General features: G+C 39.5%; 1 long non-coding RNA gene across 1 annotated transcript; it reads left to right on the top strand.

Annotated features, from left to right (window-relative positions):
- The first annotated feature begins 14,486 nt into the window (after window positions 1–14,486).
- LOC132030530 (uncharacterized) lies at window positions 14,487–15,249 on the top strand. The gene is made up of 2 exons (XR_009408062.1): window positions 14,487–14,602; window positions 14,682–15,249. It is a non-coding gene; the product is annotated as an uncharacterized LOC132030530 (long non-coding RNA).
- Window positions 15,250–15,540: the final 291 nt, after the last annotated feature.

Below are 15,540 nucleotides of genomic sequence, written 5' to 3'. Positions count from 1 at the left end.
GGTATGGTAGAGGGGTTCAGCCCCTACGTAATCACGACGGTTCCTCTTCAAGACGCTCAGGCAGGCGTACTCCCCATGTTCCGAAAGAAAGCCGGGGAGCATCTACTTCAGTGCCATCACCCCCGCTTGGTATGCTTTTAGCCGGACGGCAGGATCTCGAGTCCTCCCTAGACGTGGTTACAGTACATTGTCCGTGTGTTCTCTTATGACGTGTATGCATTAATAGATACGGGATCTACGTTATCTTATATTACTCCATATGTTGCTAATCGTATTGGGGTAAAACCCGAGCCAATCAAACTTTTGAGGTATCCACTCCGGTTGGTGATCCCGTGATAGCTAGACAAGTGTACAAAGATTGTGTAATTGTGATATGTGACCGCCAGACTAAAGCTGATTTAGTTGAGCTGGAAATGCTAGATTTTGACGTGATTATGGGTATAGATTGGTTGGCCTCATGCTATGCTAATGTTGATTGCCGGATGAAACTAGTTCGATTTCAATTTCCGGGAGAGCCCGTGCTTGAATGGAAGGGTAATACAGTATCTCCAAGGGGTAGGTTTATTTCCTACCTTAAGGCAAGAAAAATGATAGCTAAGGGCTATATTTACCACTTAGTCCGAGTTCATGATACCGAAGCAAAGTCGCCAACTTTTCAACTGCTCCAAAGAGTGAATGAATTCCGGATGTATTTCCAAATGAACTTCCGTGCCTTTCCTCCGGAAGGGAAATCGAGTTCTCTATTGATGTGTCTTGCCGGATACCAAGCCTATTTCTATCCCTCCTTACCGAACGGCGCCGGCATTGAAAGAATTAAAGGCGCGGCTTGAAAGATTTGCTTGAGAAGGGGTTTATTAGGCCCGCTCATCACCGTGGGGAGCACCATTTTATTTGTGAGAAAGAAAGATGGCTCCCTACGAATGTGCATTGATTATAGACAGCTGAATAAAGTGACGATAAAGAACAAGTATCCTCTTCCGAGGATTGATGATTTATTTGATCAACTGCAGGGTGCCAAGTGGTTTTCCAAAATAGACTTGAGATCGGGTTATCATCAAGTTAGAGTCAGAGAAGAAGATATTCCCAAAACAGCCTTCAGAACAAGATATGGCCATTATGAATTCCGAGTGATGTCGTTTGGGCTAACTAATGCTCCGGTAGTGTTCATGAATTTGATGAATAATGTGTTTAGGCCTCTTTTGGACCTATTCGTGATAGTATTTATTGATGATATTTTGGTGTACTCTCGCACAGAATCGGAACATGCCGATCATTTACGTATTGTTCTCGGAATTCTTCGAACCCGAGAATTGTATGCAAAATTTTCAAAGTACGAGTTTTGGTTAAATTCTGTGACATTTCTGGGTCATGTTATTTCAGATGATGGCATTAGAGTTGATACTCAGAAAATTGAGGTTGTGAAGACTTGGCCAAGGCCTACGACGCCTACAGAAGTTTGTAGTTTTCTGGGGTTGGCAGGTTATTATAGAAGATTTGTAGAGGGCTTTTCATCTATTTCAGCCCTTACTGACGAAGCCAACCCGTGTCGCCCAAATTTCGCCGAATGATGCTTGTGAGCGTAGCTTTCGGAATTGAAAGATAGGTTAACTTCGCCCCCGCCCTTAACACCCTAGAAGGGCCGATGGTTATGTTGTATATTGTAATGCTTCCGGTGTGGGGTTAGGATGTGTGTTAATGCAAAGACGGTAGTCATCGCTTATGCTTCGAGACAAATCGCGAAAACATGAAAAGAACTACCCAACTCATGATCTCGAATTGGTCATAGCTATTCATGCATTAAAAATGTGAAGACATTACTTGTATGGTGTGCACGTTGATATCTATATAGATCACAAGAGTCTCCAATACATTTTCAAACAAAAGGAGTTGAATCTGCGGCAAAAGCTGTGGTTAGAATTATCAAGGATTATGATGTAAATATTCTATACCACCCCGGAAAGGCAAATGTAGTAAATGGATGCGCTTAGTCGCCGATCAATGGGCAGCCTGTGAAGTGCCCTCTGAGAAGGAAGAAATGATTCATGAACTCCACCAACTAGCCAATCTTGGAGTACGTCTAATTGATTCAGTGGTGTACAGGGTTAGTGTTAATAATCCTGCTTTCGTCCCTGAACATGGAAGTAAAAGAGCGACAGTATGAAGATCCTCAATTGAGCCATTATAGAGATGTAGGTCATGCAAAGGAGGAGTCCCCATTTGAGACCTCTATAGAAGGAGTTCTTAGATACCGAGGTAGGCTATGTGTTCCGAATGTTGCAGAATTACGTCGCCGAATTCTAGAAGAAGCTCATTATTCTCGGTATTCTATTCATCCAGGAACAACAAAGATGTATCATGATCTCAAGATGATATACTGGTGGGATGGTATGAAAAGAGACATAGCAGAATTTGTAGCTCAATGTCCAAATTGCCAGCAAGTAAAGATCGAACATCAAAAGCCAGTGAGGATTATTGTGTTTATGGAAATTCCTACATGGAAATGGGAAGTGATCAATATGGATTTTATTGTGGGATTACCTCGTTCTCGAGGCAAGTATGATTCTATATGGGTAGTCATGGGACAGACTCACGAAAGTACCATTTTCTTCCAAAATGAACCACATACTCGGCAGAAGATTATGCAAGATTGTATCTTAAGGAGATTGTGCGACCCACGGTATTCCGATATCCATTATTACGTACAGAGGAGCACAACATGTGCAAGTTCGGAAATCTTTCCAAGAAGGCCTAGTACTCAAGTAAGGCTCAAGACGGCATTTCATCCGCAAACCGATGGACAAGCCGAACGTACTATTCGTACTTTGGAGGATATGCTAAGAAAGATGTATTCTAGATTTTGGTGGTTGTTGGAATGAACACTTATCCCTAATTGAGTTTGCATATAATAATAGCTACCATTCCAAAGATTCAAATGGCTCCGTATGAAGCTTTATATGGAAGGAAGTGTAGGTCTCCAATTGGATGGTTTGAAATAGGAGAAGTACAGCTAATAGGCCCTGAGTTGATCCAACAAGCAGTAGAAAAAGTCAAGGTGATCCGAGACCGACTATTGAAGCCCCAAAGTCAGCAGAAATCTTATGCGGACAACCATCGGCGAGACTTAGAATTCCAAGTTGATGATTGGCTATTCTTAAAAGTATCACCGATGAAAGGCGTGATGCGATTTGGTAAGAAGGGAAAGTTAAGTCCTCGATACATTGGACCTTATAAGATTGTCCGCAAGATAGGCCAAGTAGCTTATGAACTAGACTTACCTTCAGAATTTGAATCAGTCCATACAGTCTTTCATGTATCAATTTCCGTAAGTGTGTCAAGATCCTACTAGAATCGTGCCTAGGTGATGATGTTCAAGTGACGGAAAGGTTGACCTATGAGGAGGTACCCATTGCCATACTAGATAGGCAGGTACGGAAACTTAGAAACAAAGAGGTAGCCTTAGTCAAGGTCTTGTGGCGGAATGATAATCGAGAGGAAATGACTTGGGAAGCGGAAGAAAACATGAAGTCTAAGTACCCGCACTTATTTCAACCCCCGAAAGAGATCCAAGATGAGATATCAACATTTTGAGGTATGTAATGCTTCTCTTTATAATGTTGTGGTCGTGTGTGGCCTTTATTGTTGTCGTTGTTGTGGCCCTGTGAGGCATTATGTATTTTGGGTCGTTGTGACAAGATGATAGTGGCATATTTACAAGGGAAACTCTGGAATTTTTTTTATAAGATTCCTAAGAGTCTAATATTCGAGGACGAATGTTTCCAAAGGGGGGAAGGATGTTACACCTCTCATTTTCATACGTTGAGTTTCGCCAAAAGCTAATTGTCCTAGCGGATAATTTTTTTTCTTTTTTCGAGGTCATGGGGATAGATATGTCCATCTTGAGTATATAATGGAGTAAAACCATGTTTAGTAAGCCTCGGGAAGGTTTAAGACTCGTCGGATCATCGGAGTTAAGTTTCGGTGGAAGTTCGGAAAAAAAATCACGACTGCAGGCGCACTTTGTGACACAACATGCGAGCAAAGCAAAGCGCGCTTTGCGGCTGCGCAGCTTGCTCGACAGTGTGCCGGTGAAATTTGATGATTCTCGTTAGTTTTGCGACACAACATGCGTTTAGCAAAGCTCGCCGCACGTTGTGTCGGTCCCCCAATTTTTTGGACCACTATATATAGAACCAATTCGACCCAAATTCATTATTTTACCATTTTTGGGCATAGAAACCTCTAGAATACTCTCCACACTTCATCCACAAGAACACAAAGGAAATTGATGATCAACTTCATCAAACCAACAAAAATCATGAGTGTGAAACACATTAAAGTCATCCAAGTCAAGAAATCCCAAGAGAAGTGAAATAGGGTTTTGGTGTAAGAAGGATACTTCCACTCAAGACTTGTTTCTACGCTATTGTCACGGCCCAACCTGAGGGCCGTGACGAGCACCCGGTGCTATCCCACCCGGGCACCCCTTAATACACCTTACATCACATTCTAGGTGAGCCACATAATTATATCACACCTTTCATTCATCATCATTGTAATCTCATCGGGCAACAACATATCTATATCATCAATAACATCTATGCCCATATAATGTACATGCGCCGACAAGGCGATCAAAACAACATCCTAAAATATAGGCCGACAAGGCCGAACATATCTAACCATATACACCATGTCTACGAGCCTCTAAGAAGGGTACATCATATCATAACATATGGGCGGGACAGGACCCCGCCGTGCCCATGAATATATACACAAAAGAATCTATACCGAAAGCTGCAGCTCCGAATGAAATGGAGCTGCGATGTAGTCCCCCGAGATAATACGGCTATGGATCAAATCGTCTCCTCGGCCACCGGTAGCGTGACGGCGTCCACAAACAAAAGGACGTCGCACGAAGAATACCGAGTATGTAAAGCATGATCAATATCAATATAGAAGCCTAATGGACAACATATGAAATAACATAAGCTGGGGGATAATAGCATCATCATCATAGCACTTACCTGCTTTCCATAGGGACGTTCCATTTCTATTGCGTACTCGTGTACATACATTCGTATCCATGTTCATTTACCTTTCGTATCTATTTTCATATTCGTACTCATGTCTCCTTTCATACTCAGGCTTATATCATATACATTGCATATTCATAGCCCTTACTTGGCACTTACATAGTCTTGTCATATCCGTACTCTAATGGATGTCATATACATAGTATAATCGTATTCATATGGAGGTCATATACTTAGCTTATCCGTACTCATATAGATGTCATACATATAGCTTATTCGTACTCATATAGATGTCGTGCATATATCTTTTATATAGCTTATCCGACCACGAAGGTTCGGTGTTTCACGTACCCGGCCCTACCAAGGCTCAGTGCCTGGCCCTATCAAGGCTCAGGGTTGTTATTCGTACCCAACTGCAGTGGTGCGCGCGCGTCGTCATATAGATATACATATATACTTACTTATTATAGTCTACCGGCCATATAAGCTCGGGGTTCACAATAGCCTCTCGCCGGGCACACATACATATATACATTTACATATTTATCATATTCTACCCGGCCCTATAAGCTCGGGGTTCACATCTACCTTTAGGCCTTTTCTATCGTCACTCCTTACATTCTATCCTCGGAGTATTACTCATCGTATAGCATCATGATCTTAATAGCTTCTCAAGCTAGGATCATTAGAGAGTATCATGAACTCATAAGAAGATGAACATCTGGCCAAAGAACCATGCCTTATGAAAGAAGGGTTAGCCTAACATACCTTTCGTGCAACTATTATATCACGTGAGCGTTCTTCTTCAAGGCTCACGTTCTACCTTCATTGAAGTGCATACTCATATTAGATGATGGATAGCGTTTAGCATTCATAACTAATTTTAGAGAAAATCGGACAGCATCTCCTTTATTTATACGACTTTCCTCGTATTACATGTCAACTCCCAAACATCAATAATAGCGTTCATAATATCATCACAATAGCCTTTAGTCAACTATATTACTCTTACTTCACAATTCTCTTCACTCTTTCTACATTCATAGTCATAACTCGACAATACGTTCATTCACATACAATGTCGATTTCCATACTCTCAATATCATTTATAACATGATTATACTCATAAAGCATCAAGAATCACAACTCGTTCCATACGTTTACTCAAAAGTGCTACTATTCACACATTCATGACCCACTTCTTATATTCTTTCGTAATCCGAGTGTTTCAACTTCCAAGTAATTTAAACAACATGAAAACATCATAAAACCCACCTTAGATGGTGTAGGATTGAACCTTGATGGCATATACCTCACTTGAGCCAAACCCTAGATTTTCCTTCACTTGGATTTTCTTGCTTTTGATGAACTTTGATAGTTTCTCTTACTTTGATTCACTTGTTTTGATGATAATCACCTTTAATTTCCTTTGGATCCTTGTTCATGAAACATATATGGAGCCCTAGAGACTTTAGAGAGATGTTGGAAATGAAATAATGAAGTTGGGAACACATTTAAACACTTAAAACATTTCAGCCCGTCGGGTGTTCCACGGATCCACTCACGGTCGAGTGGAACCCAATGCTGTCCGTGGAGCTGGTCGTGGTTCATGACCAGCCAGCTGCCTTCTCTGCTGGCAGTTCCACGGACCCATCCACGGTCCGTGGAACACACTGCTGGCCGTGGAACTGGCCGTGAAACTCAACCGCCACACAGTTCGATCCCGTCGTCTCGTTTGATCTCCAATCCTTAAGGAACCTTCTTAGCACTTGTTTATCACTTCATTAACAACCTAAGGGGAATTATAATTCTTCCCCAACACATCATTAAGTTGTCATCAACTTACTACTCATAAATCCTTTCCGAAACTTATCGCTTACATGGCCTTCTCTTGGCAACTTTCTTATCTAACGTCGAATGTCTTTCAAATCTCATTTAGAATCATCAATTTCTATTTCTTACTTATTGAAACATCGTATACCTCATTAGCCTATTCACTGTGCACCAACGGAAAATTTTCCGAGGTGTAACAGCTATCTAAGGTAAGTTTCATGGTATTTTCATGATGTTTGAAGTATTGATAAGTTGAAACACTTGGATTATAGAAGAGTATAGAAAATGGGTCATAAATGGGTGAATAGTGTCATTGTTGAGTGGTAGTTTGGATTGAATCATGAAAATGGATACTTGGTGATTGTAAATACATTGTAAATGACATTTAGAACATGGAATAAGTATTGTATAAGAAAGAACGCGATAGTGAACCTTGATCATGATTATGGAGAATTTGGAGTGAAATTGTGAAATGTGGGCAATGCAATCGAATGACGCTTGTCGTTTATGATATTGTGATTGTTGTTATGAATGTTGGGAGTTGATATGGAATATGGAGGAAGTAGTATAAACAAAGGAAACGCTGCCCAATTTTCTCTAGCTTTATTGAGCTCGTTCTTATAATTGTGTAGCTAATGTCGATACGAATTCTCTTGAAGGTAAAACGAGTGCATTAAAGGAGAACGGGCAAGCGATAAAATAGTTAAACGACAAAGGTATGTGAGGCTAGTCCTTTCTTTCTAAGGCATGAATCTTATGGCATGATTTTCCTCCTTTCTCATGAATGTCCTATCTTCAAGCAAACTAAGAGCCCTTGTTCATGAATAGCTATATGAGACAAGAGATACGTTATGAGTATGATAAGCTTATGTCTAAAGATCCTAGAGTTCATGATATGATGTCTTTACGAAGTTAATGATGTTGACTACGATTCATTGATGTTTTCCTCATGTACACTCACCTTAAAATGTTAGTCCCTCCAAGATGAGATATGACGACTATGATTACTTCATAACGTAATCGGGGGTCCACGACCTTATGTCACCCCGATATAGCTATAGTTGCTTTCAAGTTCTAATGCATGTCTTGATGATCAATGTATAATAATATTAAATTACGATAGAGCCATGCTATGCTTATGAGACTATTAATAATGATGAGTCTATGATATGTATGATGACAAATGCATGATATATATGACGATGAGATTCCACCGTGCCTAATTGGCCGGACATGTCACCGCGAAGGCGGGCTGCTTGAGATTCCACCGTGCCTAATTGGATGGACATGTCACCGCTACGGCGGGCTGCTATGATTCCACCGCGCCTGGAGGGCCGTACACGATCACCACTAGTGGGCTGCATATGATGGTTACTCGGATGCGGGTTAACGACATGATGATATATGATTGATATGATGATGCATGTATGGTATGATGATGTATATGTGATATGGTAAGGCATACGCTATGATAATGCACATGATATGCTTATGTATGATGAATGTATATGAAATGTATCTATACTTAAAAGAGTACACAGGTTGTATCCTCATCTCATGACTTATGATTTCCTTATTATGTTTACTTCATTCCTGCCTTACATACTCAGTACAATGTTCGTACTGACGTCCGTTTTCTTTGGACGCCAATCGTGTTCGTACCCACGGTGGCAGGGAGACGGTGCAGATCCATAGGAGCTATTAGCCGATTTGAGAGCACCCCACTTTTCCGGAGGTGCCACTGATTATTCTTTTGGTACATATATGTATATATTCATGATTTGGGCACGACGGGGTCCTGTCCCGTCCATATGTCTAGTACTCTAGTAGAGGCTCGTAGATACGCAGTGTGGGTAGTATGGTCTCACAGTCTTCATATATATATAGATATATATATATATATATATATATATATATATATATATATTATTTTGATAGCCGAAGGGCATACTTTTATAAAAGCAAAGGTGTATCAAATGTTAATAGTTTTCTATGATCACGAGTAATAGAATGAGTGGTGTTCGGTGGTTAGCCCCGGATACCCATCATGGCCCGTAGCCCGGGTCGTGACAGAAACCAGCCGAACATATTGTAGATCGAAACTTATAAAACCAAGCCCGTGGGGCTTGTTTGAGGCCATAAAGAGATTTTTAAAGACGACAAACAAGGTCAGGACGAGGCATAGCATATCCTGGAGGTGGTTTGAGATACACAACTTCGTCCAAATCACCATGAAGAAATGGATTCTTGACATCCATCTGATGAAGATGCCAAGAGCGAGCAACAACCAGAGCTAACAAAATACGTACTGTCGTCATCTTTGCAACCAGAGTAAACGTCTTCTCATAATCAATGCCATATTAATTGCTTGTACCCTTGAGCAACCAATCATGCTTTATACTGATCAATCTTCCCAGTAACAGTAAGCTTAATTGAGTACACCCATCGATTACCGATCACTGTACATCCAGGAGGTTTATCAACCAAGCTCCAAGTGTGATTCTCTTCTAAAGCTTCACTTTCGGCAGCCATGGCCTATTGCCAATTGGTGTCTTAGGTGGCCTTAGCATACGAAGTTGGAACCTGAGTAGAAATATGTGTGTGAGAGTTGCCATATCGATCCGTAGAATAGCCATAGCGAACCGGAGCAGTAGAGGTTCGAGAAGACCGTCTAGGTGGGGGACTAGTCAAGGCTTCAGATGAAGAGCCAGCGGAAGAAGAACTTAGCTCTGACGAGGCTGGTCCGGGTGAGTGTGAAGAGTTGGGACTAGAAAGTGACCCAGATGAGTTACTATTATTTTCATCGACAAAGATAATTGGTTGAGTATCATTAGGACTAGCAACTTCGTAGTCCACCATGGGAAAAATAACAAACTTATCATTAGTATTCTCATTAGAAACTGTCTTCAGATTATGGAAGGGAAAAATAGTTTCAAAAAAGATGACATAGCGGGACACTCGTAGCAAACGACGAGTTTGATCATAACATAAGTAGCCTTTTTGTATATCATTATACCCGAGAAATACACACCGAACTGCCTTATTTGATTACTTATGTCTCTCATGCGGTGATAACAATACATAGTAGGCACAACCAAACACCTTCAACCTCGAAAGATAGGGATCAGTGCCATATAGATATCGATAGGGTGAAACATTCTTACTAACAGGAGAAGGTTGTCTATTAATCAAATAAACCACCATTTGAACCGCCTCAAAAAACGAGAAGGACAAGAAGAAGTATCCAACAGAGTTAATGTTGTTTCCAAAATATGTCTATTCTTACGTTCCACAACCCTGTTCTATTCCGGTATATGCGGGTAAGACCGTTGAGCCAAATTTCCTTTATTTTTAAAGAAATTGAGCAAGACTGTGGAAGTAAATTCTCCACCCGAATCTGATCAAAAGAACTTAACTGACTTTTCAAATTGCGTATGAATAAATGAAATAAAATTCATAATAACCATAGGAACTTCGCTCTTGTTTCTAATAAAGAAAACCGATGTGAAACTGTGATCAATAAGCAAAAGAAAATACTTATAACCAAGTCTTGACAATACAATGGAAGGTCCCCATACATCGCTATGAACTGAATCAAAAGGTGCAACATAAGTAGTACTACTAGTAGGAAAGGTAGCTTGTGACTTTTGGAAGAGGCACAGCTTTCACACATCAAACTAGAGACATCAGCAAGAGCTTGTTTATCCAGCAATGAACAAGACTTGAGCATAGAAGCTGGGCAGTGGGAATGAGGATGACCCAACCTATATGCCACAGGGAAACCAATTTATTCGAACGAGAAACTTCATCCACCGAAGCCGAAAGAAAATATGTAAACCTGTGATTACCAACCGATTTGAGGAAAAAATAAGCGTCTCACCTTACGTCGCCTTGCTATGATCTGTCCCGTTGTCATACTCTGAACAATACAACCTAACAGTGAGAATAGAACAATACAATTTTTGTCTACTAACTAACCAACCAAAACAAGATTAGTTGTCAAATTCGGAACAAAGAGGACGTTTGAAAGTGAAGCAACTAAATCAGAACTAGACGCAGGTAAAATATGGCCATTAGCAGTAACAATCTCAGTAGGCGATTGTAATGGAGAAATATTCAATAATTGTGAAGCATCATGCACCTGTCATATGATTACCAGCACCAGTATCTATATGCCAAGATTTAGAAGGTTTAACTAAATTATTTTTACCTTATGCGGGCTACGGCTTTTTCCGCAAGTTCAGTCATGCAAGCCATATCGAATAAAGGGGGAGCAGCAGCTTGTTGCTTAACCACCTCTGTCTCTAAAGCTTTGTGTCGGGTCGGGAATTGCCTAGTGGGTTGAGTTGGTCAATCAGCCAGCACATGGCCCGATTCACGACAATAGTTGCAATATGATATTGGGCCCGATTGTTTCTTAGGGCACCGAGCTGCAATATGGCCAAAGCCATGGCACCCATAACACTGGATTTGTTTACTAGACGGAAAAGAGCGTGAAGTAGGCCGGTAATTTGATCCAGCAGTAAGAGCATCCATCGGAAAAGCTACAAACAACACTCGAAAAGACGAAAGCTGAATTTCTTCTTGCAAAACAGCAGCCACTTACTGTGCCTATATCTGGTAGAGCTTCTCGATTCAAGATGTTAGAGCATACATGATCGAATTCAGATCTCAACATCATGAGAAACCTGACCACTCTAGATTGTTGTCGTTCACCACGTATCTCCTTTAATGTCGCAGTGGAAAGAGTAGAAGGGACAACGTGATGTTGCTCCGACCACAACGCTATGAATCGGCGTAGTAGCTGGCAACGTCCCTGTCGACTTGCTTATAGGCAACAAGGTTCCGTTCCAATTCAAAAGTTCTCGCCAGGCTTCGTTGACGATGAAGCCGATGCACATAAGACCACATCTCAGCGGTCGTCTCATTCATCTGAAACCCTGCAAAGAATGTCGTCGGACACAGAGCTTACCATCCATCTAATTACCTTAGCGTTGGATGCAATCCAGGCCTCCTTATCGGTCCGTCGAGAAATCCAAATAGACCTTTCCCTTGGATAAACACCCTAAAGTGAAACTCCCAGCCGGCAAATTTTTTACCAGTGAGCTTGGTCATCACCAACTCAGATGATGAGGAAAGCTTCGATTCCATCACGAACAAGATCAATGAAATTAACAACCAGGAGTAGGAACTACCGAATTAAGAGAAAAAACAAGAACACAGAGCGTGGAAGCAAGGTCTAGAGACAAGGGCAGAAAACTGATCGAGAAAAGAAAAAAAAAGAGAACAAGTACAAGAAGAGACACCCTAGACTATTGATACCATGATAGAATTGTAAAGTCATATGTATTTCACACTTTCTGAATAGTATTCACCATAGAATAGGTAGTACATATATACACGTTATTTACTCAACCCTAGCTAATTATGCCTACAATTATGCTACGTAATTAATGCTACATATCAGCTAATTATATTTAGTAAAACACAATTATTACAATATGGGCCTTGACTAAGCCCATAGGCTAACAAAGGTTTTATGCCAATTTTGGTGGAGATTTACAATTGGGTTAACATGAACATGATAGAATTTTTTTTGATTTTTTTTTTTTTCAAATTTTTAAAGCCACATGGTAATTTTTAAATTAAAAAACAAGACAAAAATTTTTTAATTCGGAAAATAAAAATCTGTTAACCAAAGGGTAAATATGCACCATTTGTGTAATGGCGAGGTATATATACACCACTCTTTTCACGAGTGATATATTTGCTCTGAATCACAAAGTTGAGGGGTATATTTGTCCCTTATCCTATAAAAATAAATAAAATGGTAAATTCTGAATTTAAGGTCATTTACTGGCAATTCAAGCCATGGTCTTGGTTGATCAGAATGGATTGTTTAGAGGTAATTCAGCACTGGTCATTTTCTCTTTTCAAAAGGAGTAATTTTTCAATTTTATTTAGTTCATCTCTATGCTCTTCCATGTAGTACTGGCATCCATAGTAAATTATTTCAGTCATGTCTACTGAAATTTTTTTTAAAAAAAAATTAAGAGATTTGACATTACTACTTTGCATTAGTTAAATAGTTATTCTTTTTATTTATCATTCAAATATGTTACTACACTACACTAAAAGAGGCTTTTAGTGGCAATTTATTTTCCTTTTAGCGGTAACAATTATTGCCACAAAAACATTTATCAGCAATTGGTTAATGCCATTAGATCCAAGGTCGGTAAAGCCTTTAGCAGCATTTATTGTTAGCGTTAAAGTTTGGTATTGCCGGTAATAATTGATTCCAGAATATAATTAGCGGCAATTAAGTTATTGCCGCAAATTAATTGCCGCTAAAAGCATATTTTGTTGTAGTTCTAGTCCATTATATTAGATCCAAATTATCTTATATGACACAATCAAAAAACGAGGGCATGCTCTATGTCCACTTATTCTATTTCCTACAGTATAGGACGCTCTTGTTTGAGTAAGAGCTTCTAGAATGCAATTCATTTCGCAATAAGAAACTTTTCCGCATAGAGATTTCAGCTAATTAAAGCGAGAGCGCACCCAAAAATCCTGAAATATCAAACTGGAAAAACCGAACCGAGAAGAGAAAAACCATATCAAATCCAATTTATTTTCGGATTGAATGCTATTTTTTCAAAATCAAAAATAGAAAAACGGAAAAGGCTCAAATATGCCATCCAACTATCGGAAATGGCTCATTTATGCCACTCGTCAATAGTTTGGCTCATTTATACCATCGAACTATAGGAAATGACTCATTTATGCATCGAACTATAGAAAATGACTCATTTATGCCACTCATTAATATTTTGACTCATTTATGTCATCGCCCGTTACCAAAATGACTCATCCATGCCATTTTTTATTAACTCCGATTTTATAATACCAGATATGACACGTGACCTCCAATTAGAGGTCTACGTCATTTAATTAAACCAGCCCAATTTTAAATACCAAATTAATAAAAAATCCGACCCATACACCTTACCCACCCACAACCATAATCTAGTTGGAGGCCAGGTGTCATATATGATATTGTAAAATCAGCTTTAATAAAATATGGCATGGATGAGTCATTTTTATTAACGGGCGATGACATAAATGAGTCAAACTATTGATGAGTGACATAAATGAGCCATTTCCTATAGTTCGATGGCATAAATGAGTCATTTCCTATAATTCGATGGCATAAATGAGTCAAACTATTGACGAGTGGTATAAATGAGCCATTTTCGATAGTTGGATGCCATATTTGAGCCTTTTTCGATAGAAAAATGCAAGTCGAATAATGCCAAACCGTAAAACCATATAATCCGAGAATAACTTGGTTTGGAATCAAATGACTCTTGAGTCAGAGAGAATTAAAGTGGAAGAAAAAGCAGGAGGCTCGAGAAACAATAAAGAGAAGAGTAATGAAATATTAAACCATGTACGTTTTACTTTTTTGTACATTCTCCACTAGCTAAAGCACCCGCTTCTATACTTTCAATGCGGGTTCGCCCATCAAAAAAAAATGTAAAGTATTGGTGGCTAGTGATTACCCACTAAGAAGATATTCTGTCTGCTACATTTCAGATTGTTAAGCATCCAACAGTATCTATTTATCGAGTCTCAACTTTTACCTTCCTATATATACTTTCCTTCTAGTTTGCAAGGAGCAAGAAATTCCATTATATCTTTCATTTATGAAGGCAACTCAATTACACCTAGTAGTGGCCACTTTACTAGTGTGACGGTCACCTTCGCAGTTGGTTTCGCATTGCCATGAGGTTTTGACAACGATCCCGATAGCCCTAATAAAGGGATGACGATTCTAATAAGGAAAATACCATTCCGTGCATTTGTTGTTTAGGATGCAACTGCGTTTAAGAAATAGGTGATGACATTTGTAACAATGAATGCACGGAGCGTTTCTTATTAGAATCGCCATCCCTTTATTAGGTTCGCTGTTAAAACCTCCTGGCAATGTGAAACCAGCTGCAAAGGTGACTGTAACGAGCAGAGTGGCCACCACTAGATGTATTTTTGTTGTTGAAAATATAGCTTCGATTTTTGCTTCCCCTTTCATCCTCTGGATTCTTTCGTTTTAACCGAAAGTCATGTCATCCCAATCGATCAGAGCAAAGCTCAAGGTGGTCTTTGAATTTCTCTTATTGGCGGAACCAAGTGGAAGTCGAACCCCCTTTGGCGGAAAAATACACTGTATATTCAAGGTTAAAATTATTTTTTATGTACAGTATATACGGAGATGTTGAATGTCCTTGGCTTCTTCCTGTTCTTACTTCTTCATGTTTTGAACCCCTTAGTAAAAATTATGGCTGCACTATTGATCACCAGTTGATTACATATTGTCAAAGAACATGCGTAACTTGTAACACTGAGAAACATTACTCATATGGGACAATGATGTTGGAATTTATTATTACCGATGATTCAAATAATATGCATATTGTTGAAAAAGCACAATATATGTTTTCTGGAAAATTTGTCCAATATTTTTAGAGACATCAACTCATTCACTTAAGGGATGTATCCATTGTTGGTAGAAGTACACATCCACTTAGAAAAGATGGAGTAGTTAATTTTTCACTCTCCAAAAATACACTAGTCTTGCCTGTTTTGAGGAAAAGACTCATAAGAAAAACTAAAT

This window comes from Lycium ferocissimum, chromosome 1, assembly GCF_029784015.1.
Source record: "Lycium ferocissimum isolate CSIRO_LF1 chromosome 1, AGI_CSIRO_Lferr_CH_V1, whole genome shotgun sequence".
Lineage (NCBI taxonomy): Eukaryota > Viridiplantae > Streptophyta > Magnoliopsida > Solanales > Solanaceae > Lycium > Lycium ferocissimum.
Note: the sequence above shows the minus strand (reverse complement) of the source record. Positions and strands in the feature narration are given on the sequence as shown.